Genomic DNA, 14,794 nt, shown 5'->3' with positions numbered 1-14,794 from the left:
TTTTTTAATCTAATTATGTTTTGCCTAATTTTGCATTTTTGTTTTTGTGGTCTTGTCCCCAAAACTTCATGATATTCCAATGTCATGAAATGTTTTCCTACATTTTCTTCTAGTAGTTTTGCAATTGTAGGTTCAAGCCTTTAATCTATAAAATTTTTGAAAGTTTACAAATGGATGGATATGGTCATAATTTATAAAAGCATTTGTTTTTGAGTAAAGATTCCCTATATGAAGTATGCTAAAACTTTACAAAGCCTTTTTTATTAGCAAGTAAACTTAGCAAGTAAACTACATAGATAAATATTGTACCTTTCAACATTAGCTTAATTGTGATAAATTTCCTAATGATTCACTGAATTAAAGGTAGAAAACTTTTCTTCAATAAAATGATCACATTCCACAATTTTTTAAAATTTTTTTTAAAGTATTTATTATCAAACTGAATTACAGGGAGGTTACAGTTTCATACATTAGGCATTGGATACATTTCTTGTACTGTTTGTTATCTCGCCCCTCATTCCCCCTCCCCCCTCCCCCTTCCCTCCCCCCCCCATGAATTGTTCAGTTCATTTACACCATACAGTTTTGCAAGTATTGCTTTTGTAGTTGTTTGTCTTTTTTTACCCTGTGTCTCTCAAATTTGGTATTCCCTTTCAATTTCCTAGTTCTAATACAAGTATTCACAGTTTCCAATATACTCAGATAAGATACAGAGATAGTGCAGGTACAACCACAGGAGGGTGATACAAGAAGATCGTCAATAATTGAAGCTACAGATACACATGGCACGTTGAAAGTAGTTACAACTGTGATATAACAATTCTTTTTGTATAACTGTCCTGTGAAGAAAAAGGTTGAGAATTTAAAAATACTACACTTTTAAAATAAGATACAGTTCATGATTATATGGGCTTACTCATAGGTAAATGTTTTGCATAAATTTATGTAATTTAAATAAGTATGTTCAGACATTTTTAGTCTTTTAGCTCTTTCAGTGCTTTTATAGTCATAACTGGGTAATTTACAAATGATAAAGGAGGCAGTCTTCACTTTGCCTTTTCTTCCTCTTGTTAGACTCTGTGTGGTTTGTTCAAACCTGTTGCTCTTTTTTATTCCTCCTTGTTTGTAATGGTGATTTGATGTTTCATTAGAGATTTATTTGCAAGGAATGAAAGTATATTTTTAATGGAAAAGTTTGGATTAATTGAGAAAACAAGCATTTTAATGATGTTGAACAATAGTGATTTAAAGATCAGATTCTCTTTTACGTTTTAATTACAACATTTGCACTTACCCTATGTACTATAATAGAAGTTTCAGACATTAAAACTCACTTTGCAATATCATCTAAATTACTCATCTCATTGTTCTTACTATACTGTATTACTAAGCTAAGTAACATTTGTAATTATATTGGTATAAATCTAGGACTTCCTATCAGACTTATAATTTCAGCACTTAGCTGAGATGGGTTAGTAACCTTTCATATAGAGGGCACTGGAATACATTAATGCATTTAGCCCATCATTTAGCTTCTGTTTTACATTTGTCCATCATTACTATCCTTCAGTCAATCAAGAAGCAATTATTATCCCACTACTAAAGATTTGGCTCTGTGTCTCATACTGCGGAACACTGAGTCTTTGCTGTCACCTCTTTTGAGGTGGCATAAGACTTTTCTGTGAACATTGTTTGAAGGTAAGAATCTAAATGTATGTTAAAATTTAAGGTCTTTTGTTTATAAATTAAATTCTCCCATCCCTCCCCAAATGTTGTGGTGCTGGAGATAGAACTCAGGACTTCATACAAGTACTCTGCCACTGAGCTATGCCCCTAAGTCTTAGGATATTTCTTAGCATTTTGTGGTCTGAGAATCTGTGTGACCAAAGCATAATCTTTGTTTTTAGAAGCTTGTTTTTAGAGAATTGAACAGCATTACTATTATTATTTATATGTTCAAAAGGATAGTGTAGTAGTAGTAACAGCATTACTACTATTATTTACATGTTCAGAAAGATAATGTAGTAATAGCAGTAACTTGACATTTATCATTGCTCTCTGTGAGTCTGTGTGTTTGCGCGTGCACACCAGTAATGAAGCTTGAAATCAGGCCCCAGGATTCTGTCCCTGAGTTGTTTTGCTCAAGGCTTGAGCAATCTACCATTTGAACTACAGCTCCACTTGCAGCTTTTGTGATAAGTTGGAAATAAGGGAATCATAGACTTTCCTGCCTGCCTGGGCTGGCTTTGAATTACAATTCTTAGATCTCAGCCTCCTGAGTAAGTAGAATTTTAAGTGTGAGCCACCAGAGCTCAGCTGTTACTACTTTTTAATACAAAATAAAATCCCAATATTTTGTACTATAAGAACCCTGACTACTTCTTTCAGTGATGATAAAATTTGGTTATTATGTACCTCTTAAGTTTATTAGAACATTTATTTATATATAAATATTTTGCTGTTTTCATTGTTTGATCTTGGTATTTTGGCAGAGTCTGAAAGCAACATCTCTTGAATGCAAAAATATGATATGTAAAACCTTAAATGGTTCTTACTATCTATCTTCATAGTAGTGTTTATAATGAATGGCTCTTTTGTACTTTTTTGCTAGTAAGAATCCAAAGAAATCTAATAGATATTAGTTAGTCTTTACAGAATCTACATTTTAATATTATCTGTGCTAGTAAAGAAGTAACCTCTTATCTTCTAGTTTTAACCTTGGTCCTGAAAAAAAGAAAGCTAGTTCTATTCTTTACCTCTGTTCCATTATCAAATGATCATTTACATGGACAGCTGGCCAATCTTGCTTATAAATCAGGACAGGATAATAGCGCAAGAAAAGTAAAACATTCTCTAGTATTCACTAGCTAATGACACTAAGTCAGAATTTTCCATTTCTAAAAGAAAATACTTGAGTCTGGAAATGTGTGATTAAAAGAAGCTTATTTTGTTCCCAGTTTTGGAAGTCCAAGGTGAAATACCCTTCTGTTCTTCCTTTGTTAAAATCCTCATGTTGAAGGGCATAAAAGGAACCTACAAAACAGATAACACGGTGAGACAATAAGTCAGAGAGAGAGAGATTCAGTGTGTCAGCACCGCTTTTTAAAACATCAACAACTCACTTTTGTGGGAACTGAGGTCTCATGACAACTATCATAATCTCTTTGAGGGAACCACCCCTACTGACTTAACCACCTCCCCCACTAGTCTCTACTTCTGAAAGGTCCAGCCGATTCAGTATTGCCCTACTAATGACCATGCCTTTGACACATTGGAGAACACCAAACCACACAAGTGTTATCAAGTAAATGGTTCTAACATGATTTGCATGTGAATCTCACATATTTATAATGGGCGCTGTTGGCTCAAGAGTATACTCTAAAATTTGGAAAATATAAAAGTCATTATTAATGAGTTTCTATCAAGTACATAATAACATTTGTAATATATTGCTATTTATTTTATGCATATTGATGCTTAGAAAAATAATTATAAATATTTTATTTTAAATAAGACCATTTGAAGTTGCAAATTGGTCCACAAGCTATTTGCCTGGGGTATACAGTATGAAGAAAATAAATTAATTGCTAACACTTTGAAAATTGGAATAGTTCATATGAAAATTCTCCCTCCCTCCTTCCTTCCCTCCCTCCCTCCCTCCCTCCCTCCCTTCCTTCCTTCCTTTTTTCCTTCCTAATTTTGGGGCTTGAACTCTGGTGCTGGATGCTGTTCCTGAGCTTTTTGGCTTAAGGCTAATGCTGTGCCACTTTGAACCACAGCTCCATTTCTGGCATTTTTCTGATTCTCAGATTTTAGCCTCCTGAGTAGTTCAGATTGCAGGTTCGAGCTACCAGCCCCCTGCCCTCTCCAGTTCTTTACTTTTTTTAGTACATATATGATATTTTCATTTATATCACTAATCTGAATCCCACCCAGTCTGCAAACTAATTCCTCCCTCATTGAAATCTAGACTGTAAAGATTTTTAGATATTTTATATTTTAAATTACATACTTGTCCAAGCCCTGTTTTACAGATCTTAGAGGTTCACAGTCAGATAGGAAAATCTCCTTTTTTTTTGTATGTAAAAACCTATGTCCCCACAGAATACAATTTTAGGGTAAAAACCAACCCTGAGCCCTGTATTTAGCAGTTGGATTATATACAGTTACAACCGTGAACAAGTCTGATCTTAGGTTTACTTCTATCTGGACTGATAGTATTGCTCTATGAACTCCTTTGACTCACTCAGATTGAACAAAAATATGCTCCATCTAGCCTGCCAATAACCAGGAATCAATGGATTATCATTGCCTACATATGAAACTGTAACCCCTCTGTACATCACTTTAACAATAAAGAAATGAAAAACAATTACATACTTAAGAAATTAAGTCTGATAAAATCATTAAGAAAATATAGTGCGTTAATTGTTCTACTACAGAAATTAGTTTTTAGTTATTTCAGGCATATGAACTTGGAAAAAGAGACGGAACTTAGAAGGGAGACGAAATTCACCTTATAATAAGTTGAAGTTTTTGTTTTCATTGACAGACTTCCCAAAGAGAAATCTTTTTCACAGTATGCAAACAAATATTGTAAATGACTTGCTCTTTATTTTATATGTGTTGAATTGTAAGGGTAAAATGCTAAATTCCCATCAATTTTAAAGGATGGAGTTAAAGTTACCTGTTTTGGTTTGAGACTCAAACCCAGTCCCTTGTGCATGAAAAACGCGCACTCAACCATGGAGCAATACCCCAAGCCCTAAGGTCATTTGTTTTAAAGTGAGCATTGGCAGTATGTAGTATTTGATTCATGATTCCTTTGCTGTTAATACTAATAAAAGTCTTAATACTATTTTTTCTATTCTGTTTTCCCACAGAAAAAGCCCTTTTTAGGCTTTTAGATTTTCACAAGTTAAAGTTGTTGAGTGACAGATTACTCCACCACCCACTTCAGTGAGACTGACAGCACCCTGGCTCATGTAAAACTCAATGAGGCTTTATATAAAGATTTTTCTAACTCCCTTGATCTTCTCTGGATGTTTATTCTGTTTCTTCTTTCAAATTTCCGTTGATTCAATAAAAAACGGTGATATTTAGAAATAAAGTTCAGAGAGGATTTGAGCAGGTGTTGGTTATATAAAATATTTGCTGAGTGCCCATTGTGTTTTATTTCTAAGAATTGTTTTGTGAACATATGCTATATATTGTATTTATAAGTGTTCAAGGACTGGGTTAGATAATCTACCGTCTCCCAGTGAATGTCACGTCACAGTGGACTTAGAATTTTATTTCATTTCAGTTTCCTAATATTACTTAATTCTCCTAGAGACTGAGGTTTAAATATTGCCCAAGGGGGACAAACCTATCTATTAAATCCAGCAGGCATAGTTGCATTTGAGTTTGAGATTATTTTGCTTCTTTATTAAAGTTAAGTGGCCTGGAGGAGACTAATGCTTCTCACCTTGGTGCATTGAGTATGGAGTCTGAGCAATTTCTGCCCTGTAGAAATCTGAACTTAGAAAGAAGAGGCAAAAATAGTATTGTCAGGTACAATGGTATGTACCTGGAATCCCTCTGAGGAGGCAGGGGCAGAAGGAAGGGGGCTTGAACTCAGAGGTCTGAGGATAGAGAAGGTAACACAGACTTCTTGTTCACACAACAGTAGTGATTTTGACTATTAAAGGAGCTACATGGTGGGATATGAAATAGGCCCTGATCTTTGTATAATATGTAGAAGTCTGCATACTTTTAGTGCCTAACAATGTAATGGGTGATTAACTAGAGCACTAATAAAATTGAATTTTAACATATTTCATAAAATGCTAAAATAGTTTTGTGTATATTTAATATTTATCAGACTTTTGCATAAAGAACAATGTTCTTATTGAGTTTTAGGAGAACTTGGGAGTCTTTTTGCACAAGTGATTTCAGTTTGAGATGTTTTAGACACTTTTTAAATTCATATATTCAAGTTTATTTGTAAGACCAGGAAGGGTAGTAAGGTTGGAATAATTATTGTGTATAAAAAATGATATGTTCTGTGTCTTTCTATCCAGCAGGCCTACTTTTTAAAACTGTGATTGGTTTTGTAGTGCTAGTTAGGTCACAGTATAAAATCCCCCTCCTCTTTTCTATATTTCTGGAGCAATAACTAATTATAACCTCCATTTACTACATTTTTTTTCTGGACACTTTTTTGGGTTTATACACACTGCCTCATGTTATCTCTACAACAACCAGGGGGAATGAATAATTTTTTTCAAACAAATGAATTAAGGCCCAGATATGTTAGAAAGATCATTGGAGTGAGAACTGAAAACCCATTTCACATCTTTCAGAGTCTAGCTCGAACCCGTAGGGAGTGGATCATCCTTTGCCTCATTCTGCCTTAGGTTTTGCCAGGACATCCCATTGCATTCATTCTATCATGTTTTACATTCATGCTGTTGTAAATTCATGCTCTTTGTAAATCCAAAATGTCCTGGTTTGCATGATAAATGATATAGTCATCTAATCTCAGACATGAGACATATGTGATAGTCCGATACTGGATACTCTAATATTATCTACATCTAAAAGTTGAAAAAAAGGATATTTTACTATATGTATAGAGTTGTAGGTTTTAGTAAATTTTCTAGACGATCACATTTGTAAATACGCTTCATTTCTTAAGATGGTCTTGAGGAAAAGTGGAAAATCTTAAGTTTTTGTCTAAAATCACAGTCTCACATAGAATTTTAAAAATAAAATTTAAGTAGGCACTTATTTTAATATGTATTGATTAATTTTTAAAAATCATATTTCATTTTCTATGAACATCTCTTGTCCGATTTCAAAAAATCTACTTAATAATTGCAAATGAAAGGAAAATATATACTTTGAATAAGTTAACTTTCAACTTGGAATGAATTCAGTTTCAGTGGTTTTAATACCTTTGCTTAGAAATTATTACCATAGCCAATCTTCTTCTGTAACTGCCATTCTTTTTCTATAATATATGATTTTTCACATAATTAAAATATCCTTTTAAAAAGGTGAAGTTTCTCTGATGAAATGGTTTATACATTTATCTTCAGTTAGATTATTCATATGTTTAAAGGAATTTTATCAGTTGTTTGGGTAGTGAACAACATTGACTACTACCAGTTCTGCTATTGATTATTTCAGTACTTCTATTTACAATTCTTACTCTGAAAGGAACATTAATTTACATGTACCAACAGAGTATTTAACCTACTAAAACCACTTGAAAGGAAAATTTGGAGATACATATATCTTAGTTTGCTTTGAGTTTTTGATCCAGTTTTAGAGACTGGAAGGAAACTGATTTTTTGGTGATTGACTTTGACTTATTTATTTTTCCATACCTAGTGTAAAATGTGAATTTTTGTTATAGCTTTAACATCTAATGGTATTTTTAACTTCTACATTGTCCTTACTACATACTGAGAAATCATGCATAAGTGAACATTTCTATAAGTAGTGATAATTAACAAATTCTCTTGAGTCATATGGGGCTGCTCCTGGATATGCTCTTTAATTATAACTACTGCATTTGCATTTTATAGGCAATGTAAAGGTGAGTGAATGCAGCAGTTATTTACTTTGTAGGACTTGGGTGTGTGTGTGTGTGTGTGTGTGTGTGTGTGTGTGTGTGTGTGTGTGTGTGAACCTAGGCATTTCCTCATGTTAAGCATGTGCTGTGTCACTGAGTTACAATGCCAGCCCTATTTTCAGGACTTAAAAAAATATTTTCCATAATATAAATTGGAATTTGTGAACAAATTATAGAATAGGAATGAGAATCATTTGACATGCAGACCTATCAGCAAGAAGTTTTGTTGGCTTCTTAACTCTATATCTGTTCTTAAATAAAAAAGAATAGAGAAAATCTTTATTCATTGAAAAAAATGATAATTTATTGACTATACAAATTTTAATATCCCTACACACCCCTAATTCTCCCAGAAATTGGCTTATCCTTATTTCCTTAAACCAGCTATGGTAAATAGAATAACTCATTGTTGTCAGATTTTAAAATGTATGATAAATGAAGCCCAGTAAATAATGAAAATATGAGAAAGATGATTAAATCTGACAATTTCCTTGTAGAAGGCTTGAGATGATAAATATCTCCTGTGATTAGTTATTAATTTACTGCAAGGGATTTTATGTCAGCCTAAAATACTTTATGAACAGTGGCATAAAGAAATACTTTAGAAGATAGGCACCTACATGTTTAACCAGAGAAGAAACTGCTAGAACTTTATTGTTAATAATTAAAAATGGCATACCTGACATGAATGTATAAGGCTATTTTCTGTGTGACAATCCTCTCAGAAATTAAGAAAAGAAAGGTGCTTCTAGAAGACATGAAGTATGACAGGATACTTTGAATCCTTTTGCCTCATGAAAATGGAAAGGTGTTTTGTATATCATCCTTCAAGTGATAAAATAAATGTTTAAGACAGTATAAAATTACTGTACAAAAATCAAACTGTTATAATAGTAATTACAGTTGTGCTCCTACTAATAATTTCTCTTAAAACACGTATGAATTCCTTTACGGTTAAGAGAAGAGGAAATAATAATACATATTTTAACGAAGCCTTACATCATGTTGCTGTCTCTGTGCATCTGTGACACATCACTCTGTTATGTGACTGTATGTGTTGTTGACAAATCTCTCTTATTGTAAGGAGGCCTTTGGTCCTTTTAACTTTACCCTCCTTATTCCCACCCGGGCTTCCTCACCTCACATAGAACCCTGCTCATAGAAGGAATTTAATACATGTGTATTGGAAGAATCGTAATGATGCTTTTGTCGACTGGATAAATCTGCTTTTAAAATTCAAAACTTTAGCTAAAATCCAGAGAGTGGTTCCGATGCCTCCTTTGTCCCAGATTTATGTATTTCTGAACAAAGTTGATACTTAACAAAGGAAAGATTTAATTTCGTTGTCTGGAATCAGATAGAATTTGCATTATCTACTGCTTTCTATTTATCTTCAGAACCTGTACCTTTCCATAGTGAACAATAAAATACCATTTGTCCAGTTTAGTAATTTGGTTTATGTTCTTTTATTAGAGGCTTTGATATACTTTTAAATGAATAACCAGGAATTTTACTTACCTTTCCTCTATAATGGTGCTTAATATTAATTGAAAAGAAGTGAAAGAGATAGTTACAGATTTTATTTGCTTCTTGGCTGTTTGAGAAAGTATTTTAAATTTTTCCTTAGCTCTACTTATAGTACTTGTAAGTGATGCTCTAAATGTATGTTTAATATTTGATTAATTGCTACTATGCACCTAAACATTCTGATTAAGGCCAGTTCACATTACAGCAATTACTTGGCTAATTGCTGTAGTGAAAAAGTGACTTAAAATGTCATCAGAACACCAGGTTGTGAAAGCACTGTCAAGAGTTTCAAACCTACCAAGCATGCCCACTGTAGATCACACCAGCAGAGCGATTAATGCAGGCTAATTGCTTTTCTGTTTGTTCAAGATGTACTCTAAAACTGTCTTCTGAAATCCTTGCAATTAAGATTAGTAAGCAATATAATTAAAACATTAAAATAGTCACAAGTTTTTAAAAGTAATAACTAGTCCATGTAAACATATAGTATATGTAATAAATGTACAAAAACAAAATAATGTAAAATAAACAGAATAAGATTATTTTAGATACAAAGTTTTATTAATATAATTTAAGGAATGGATTATTCTAGTACTATGACATAAGGTTATCTTTAATCCTCAATTATCATTTAGAAACATCTAACTGTTTATTTCTTCAACATATTGTGAAACTATAAGCAATTATTTCTTCCAACAAGGAGGGATTCTTATGTAGTGGTTAGTGGCATATTCTATACCATGCAGTCGTTCAAATTAGCAAATAGATTGGATTGTCCTGGGGGCTTGGGCTTTATTAATGAAGTTTTAGCTTACTGAAGTTTTCCTTTAACACACGTATTAAAGGAAGTCAGGTAGCAATGATCATATTGTGACTTTCTGACTTTGTGATCATGACAAGAAATTTAGAGTTACATTCCGTAAAATGAGATTTGATGTAATAAATTAAGAATTAAGTTTTCTCTTAGCACTTTACTTTTTATTTATTAACAAAAACAGTTTACAAAAATAACTCTGATTTGTTATTACTTTTTTTTTTCTATTTCTTTATTGGCAAAGTGATGTACAGAGGTGTTACAGTTTCATACATAAGCCAGTGAGTACATGATTAATTCTCTAGTGTATATGGCTAATTGGATTACAAAACTAAATTTTTCTCTAGGGATCATTTTCATAAAAATGAATATAGAGATGTATTTTTTTGCAATCCTATTTTTATGGTTTTAAAATATATTATATATGAGTTTATATTCTCTTGTAGATTTTGTAATTTCCACATACTCAATCCAGGTTTCTTGATAATGCCTTTTCTATGGCGTGTTCCATTTGAAAGCTACTTGTTAAAGGTATGTGTATTAAATTAAGTAGAAATAAATTCATTTATTATGTCAATATAGAACAGGAAGCCTAACCACACAAAGTCTAACCACCAAACTAAAAAACCTAAATGATAATATCAGTCGATGATAGTTTTGAATCTTTGCACTTTAGCAATCTGTCAGAGTAATAGAGAAATGCAAGTGAGTATTATTGCTTGTCAAGTCTTGAATTCTGTAATTATAGTTAAAAGATAGTATAGATACTATAAAACTCTTGTATATCTTGTTGACTGTTGAAAATTGTGAGTTATGGCCACAGATTTTTCTTGTTTATATATGTCTTTTGTTCAGGGTGACATTGCCTGGTTTTCTATCAGCAATGGACTCTGACCCTCTGTCTCATTACAGTCTTGGCTGACTTTGTGATATGGTAGGAATTATGTTTTGAAACCTCAGATTTGAAATTTAGCTGAGTCCAGGTCATATTATTGGCTCACAAAAAATGTAGCAAATAAAAGTTAAATTTTAAGCTATTCAGTTTTAATTTGGTTTATTATACAGCAGTTGATGAGTAAGATAGTGACTTTGTTGTCACTCTTTGTTTACCATTTTATAAGTCTAAGGTACTAAGTAGTTGTCTAGAGTTTTTTTAAACATCCATTATCTTATTTAATGATCACATTAATCTCTGACAAGGGCATCATTATATCCTGACTTGTAGATTAAGTAGTGTGAAGCATAGAGTTTTAAAGTGTCTTTTTGAAGATGATAGCTAGATCTGTGTGGCCGCAAGGCTCCTGCACTTTTCTAGCTATTACACTGCTCTAATAGATCATTCAGAGTTACAAAATACAGATGTGGCACTAAGCAGCCAAACCTACCATGGATTCTGTTGAATACAAGTGCTAGGTAAATAGCATTACGACATCACTATAATGAATTAAAATGATCAAATCAAGTAAATATTACAGTAAAACAACCGATATCTCTTTCCATTTTCAAGTGTTACTGTTTAATCTTGTATATTCATGAAGTCATACATGGGAGAAAAAGGCAGCTCCTCTGTTGTTCTAAGAGCCTGAGTTTAAAGGGGATGGTGTGAATGTAGATTTGTAACTATGCAAATATAAGTCTGTGGGTTTTACATATATTAAAAGTAGTTTTGAGTTGGGTGTGTGGCTCAAGGAGAGAGCATACCTAGAAAGAACAGTACTCTAGCACTGCTGTCCCTCCCCATCCCCAGTTATTTCATACTACTAAGTATCCACTACCTTTTCCTTTGTTGTCAAGTTAGGGAGAAAAAAAGAGGAGAAAGAAGACCTTTCCTTAGAATAGTTATGGCTGAAGTGTAATAATTCTTTTTTTTTTTTTTACATTTATCATCTATTCCCTCTAATAATATGTCTTGTAGAGACCTAACTTCTATGGTATGTAGTTAATCATAGTTCTAATATCTACACCCAATCAATGAATAGATGTGAGAGTCTTTTTTTTGGAAATGCTTTCGTTTCTAATTTTAACCTTGACCACACATCAATAAGCCAGTTACCATTAGTAGGTGATTCTGACATATATATTGCTGTCCATCTTACCATTCACCGTAACAGCCCACTAATCAGACCTGCCCAAGGGTTTATTGCCTGTTGAATAAAGCTTAGGAACATTTCCTCCCTGATTTATTATGGTATTTTGACAGCTAGTTTCATTTAGAAAAGATAATTCTTTTTTTTTCTTTTATCTTGAATTTAAACAGGATTTCTACTTTGTGTTTTGATTTAATCTTCTTTCCAACAATAAATTGCAGCTATATTTTTAGTATTTTATTATATTATACACAGAAATATTTTATTATATAAAGATATCTTTTAGGAATCTTGTTCTGTGGAAGTAAGGTTGTATTTAAAAAATTAATTTATACTCATATGGATTATATGTTGCTTAGAATTTACATTGATGAGAACATTGGACATAAAACTATATCTAGGAGGAGCTCGGAATATGGCCTATTGGTAAAGTGCTCGCCTTGTATACATATAGCCCTGGGTTTGATTCCTCAGCACCACATATGTAGAAAAGGCCGGAAGTGACGCTGTGGCTCCAGTGGTAGAGTGCTAGCCTTGAGCAAAGAGAAGCCAGGGACAGTGCTCAGGCCGAGTTCAAGCCCAGGACTGGCAAAAAACCACAGCAACAACAACAAAAAAACCCCAATATCCAGGAATTGTGACTTTTCCAAAGCTCTGAGCTCCTAGTGAGAATCAAACCTAGTGTGTTCATGGTAAGAATAAAGAGAAATGAACTATTAAGTTGGACAATAAATAAAGCAAGTTAAAATAAGTCAGAACAACCAAGTGTATTTAAGGGTACATAGCCCTTTAAAATGCTCTGTAAATGAATAAAAGAGTTAAAAGGTAAATGCTGAATTCTCTAAAATAGACCAGTGGTTCATATTTGAGATGTGTGGATACAATTTTAATATAACTGACAACATGTTAACTTTACTGGACTGAAAAAAAACTGAATGAAGACAAGGAGAGAAAAATTCTAGAGAAACATGATAGTCTTGTACCAACAATTTATTTGGAATAAGGATGACAACCTTGGCTTTCTTTGAAATTTCACAGTGATTTTTTTTTTTAGAAAAGGATTTTTTTCCCCTGTAACATTTCTTCCCCCCCCCCGCAGATTTATAGACATTTATGAGATGACTGTCTTTGACAAATACTTACTAGTCTGTATTTAATATTTGATATATTACATTGTTATAATTTTTGTTTCCTAGATTTTTGTTTCACAAGCTTATTCATCGTACCCTGATATCATTATTGTATAGCAAAGCATTGTTTGGACTGGCTCTTGGCAGCCATCCATCTCTAGATAGGATGTAACAGTGAGGCTTGTTAGAGGGGAGAAGAATAAAGTATTACCAAGCAGGCCTGACATACATTTAGACATCTGCACAGACATTGCTGCTACTTGATGGTCGTCTCCTATTGTGAAAAATGTAGCTGTTTAAAAAGGGACAGGGTCACAGTAATTCTACCGTGTTACTGTCCTGTTTATTGTATGCACCATATTTTACTTGTGATTCTTTCCCCACTGACAATGGTTTTCTATTGTTCAATTTGAATGGTTTTGTTTATCTTTGCGAGCTTGTCACTGCTAGTTGGACACCATCTTTCAGTCCCCTAAATAAGTTCTTTATGTGCGTATTGCACTTGGTAAAGCATTTAGAATGTGTGATGTTTCATGCTTATCTTGGCTTGGGTTTATGCATATATACTGGGGATAATAAGGAATAATCATCCAAAGTAGCAGGGAATCTTAAAATTCAACTCTGTGTTTTACTAATGCTCATATTAGCATTGATTTCACTTCAAGTAGCTTTTGGCATGCTGATGTCCCATAAGCATTTAGTTGGAGCAAGCTGCCTAGGATTGAACTTGCACTATGGTTAATCTTCAAAACAGTTAATCCTCAGGCATGTATGAAAAGTCTACATATGCATTCTTTTGAAAATTCTATTAAAACCATTGTTTAAATTGTGCCAGTCATATGCAGATGAAGAATTCACAATATCATAAAAAACCTGTATTCTATTCATCAGTAATGGGTTATAGTCATTTATTTCAATAAAATTTGAAAGCTAGGTCCATTTTAAATAAAAATACCAAGACATGGTATAAAAGTAATTTTCTCTGTGAGATCACCTCTGCTCCCTATTTTAAATTGTAAAAGAGAAGATATATCCAACTGAGTTGTTTGATTTTAAATATTGGTACAGTGAAACCTACTTTGGCCAGACTGAAGTGGGAAAATCCGTTTTAAGGGCAGCAAAGAGTAATTTCTTATTCAATTTCTATTTAATTTTCTACGACTACTTTTAACATTCACAAATTACTTAATTCATTTTGACATTAAAACAAGAAAATGACTAACTTTGGGATTCAAATTTGAAGAGCTTCTCTTCAAATGATGTTGCCTCCCTTCTCATTCCTCTTTTCCCCAGGAACAACAGTCTGATCTCTAAAGCAGTCATCTTCTTACAGACTTTTGTAAAATGAATCTTTCTGATCCATTAAACTCACGTTTGTGCCCCTTTTCGTTATGTCTTCTTACCTTTTTAAAGCTGTAGTCTGTTGACTTTTGTTTTGTTTTGTTGATACACACTCTTGACATTTTCTCTGGTGATTTTTTTCTTCTTTAATTTGGGTCTTCTCTTTTATTCTATAGAATGTTTTCTTTTATTGTTGTCAGTATCAATGATGACATTTTCATCTGATTCGTGACATATTCATTTTTATAAAACACGGCATTATAAGGAGTTTTTT

The 14,794-nt window shown here is 32.9% G+C and overlaps 1 protein-coding gene across 1 annotated transcript in view; it reads left to right on the top strand.

Annotated features, from left to right (window-relative positions):
• Fbxl17 (F-box and leucine rich repeat protein 17) overlaps nucleotides 1–14,794 on the top strand; it is a 408,585-nt gene that overhangs the window by 129,117 nt on the left and 264,674 nt on the right. The window lies entirely within an intron of this gene.

The sequence above is a fragment of the Perognathus longimembris genome, chromosome 22, assembly GCF_023159225.1.
Source record: "Perognathus longimembris pacificus isolate PPM17 chromosome 22, ASM2315922v1, whole genome shotgun sequence".
NCBI classification, from domain to species: Eukaryota; Metazoa; Chordata; class Mammalia; order Rodentia; family Heteromyidae; genus Perognathus; species Perognathus longimembris.
Note: the sequence above shows the minus strand (reverse complement) of the source record. Positions and strands in the feature narration are given on the sequence as shown.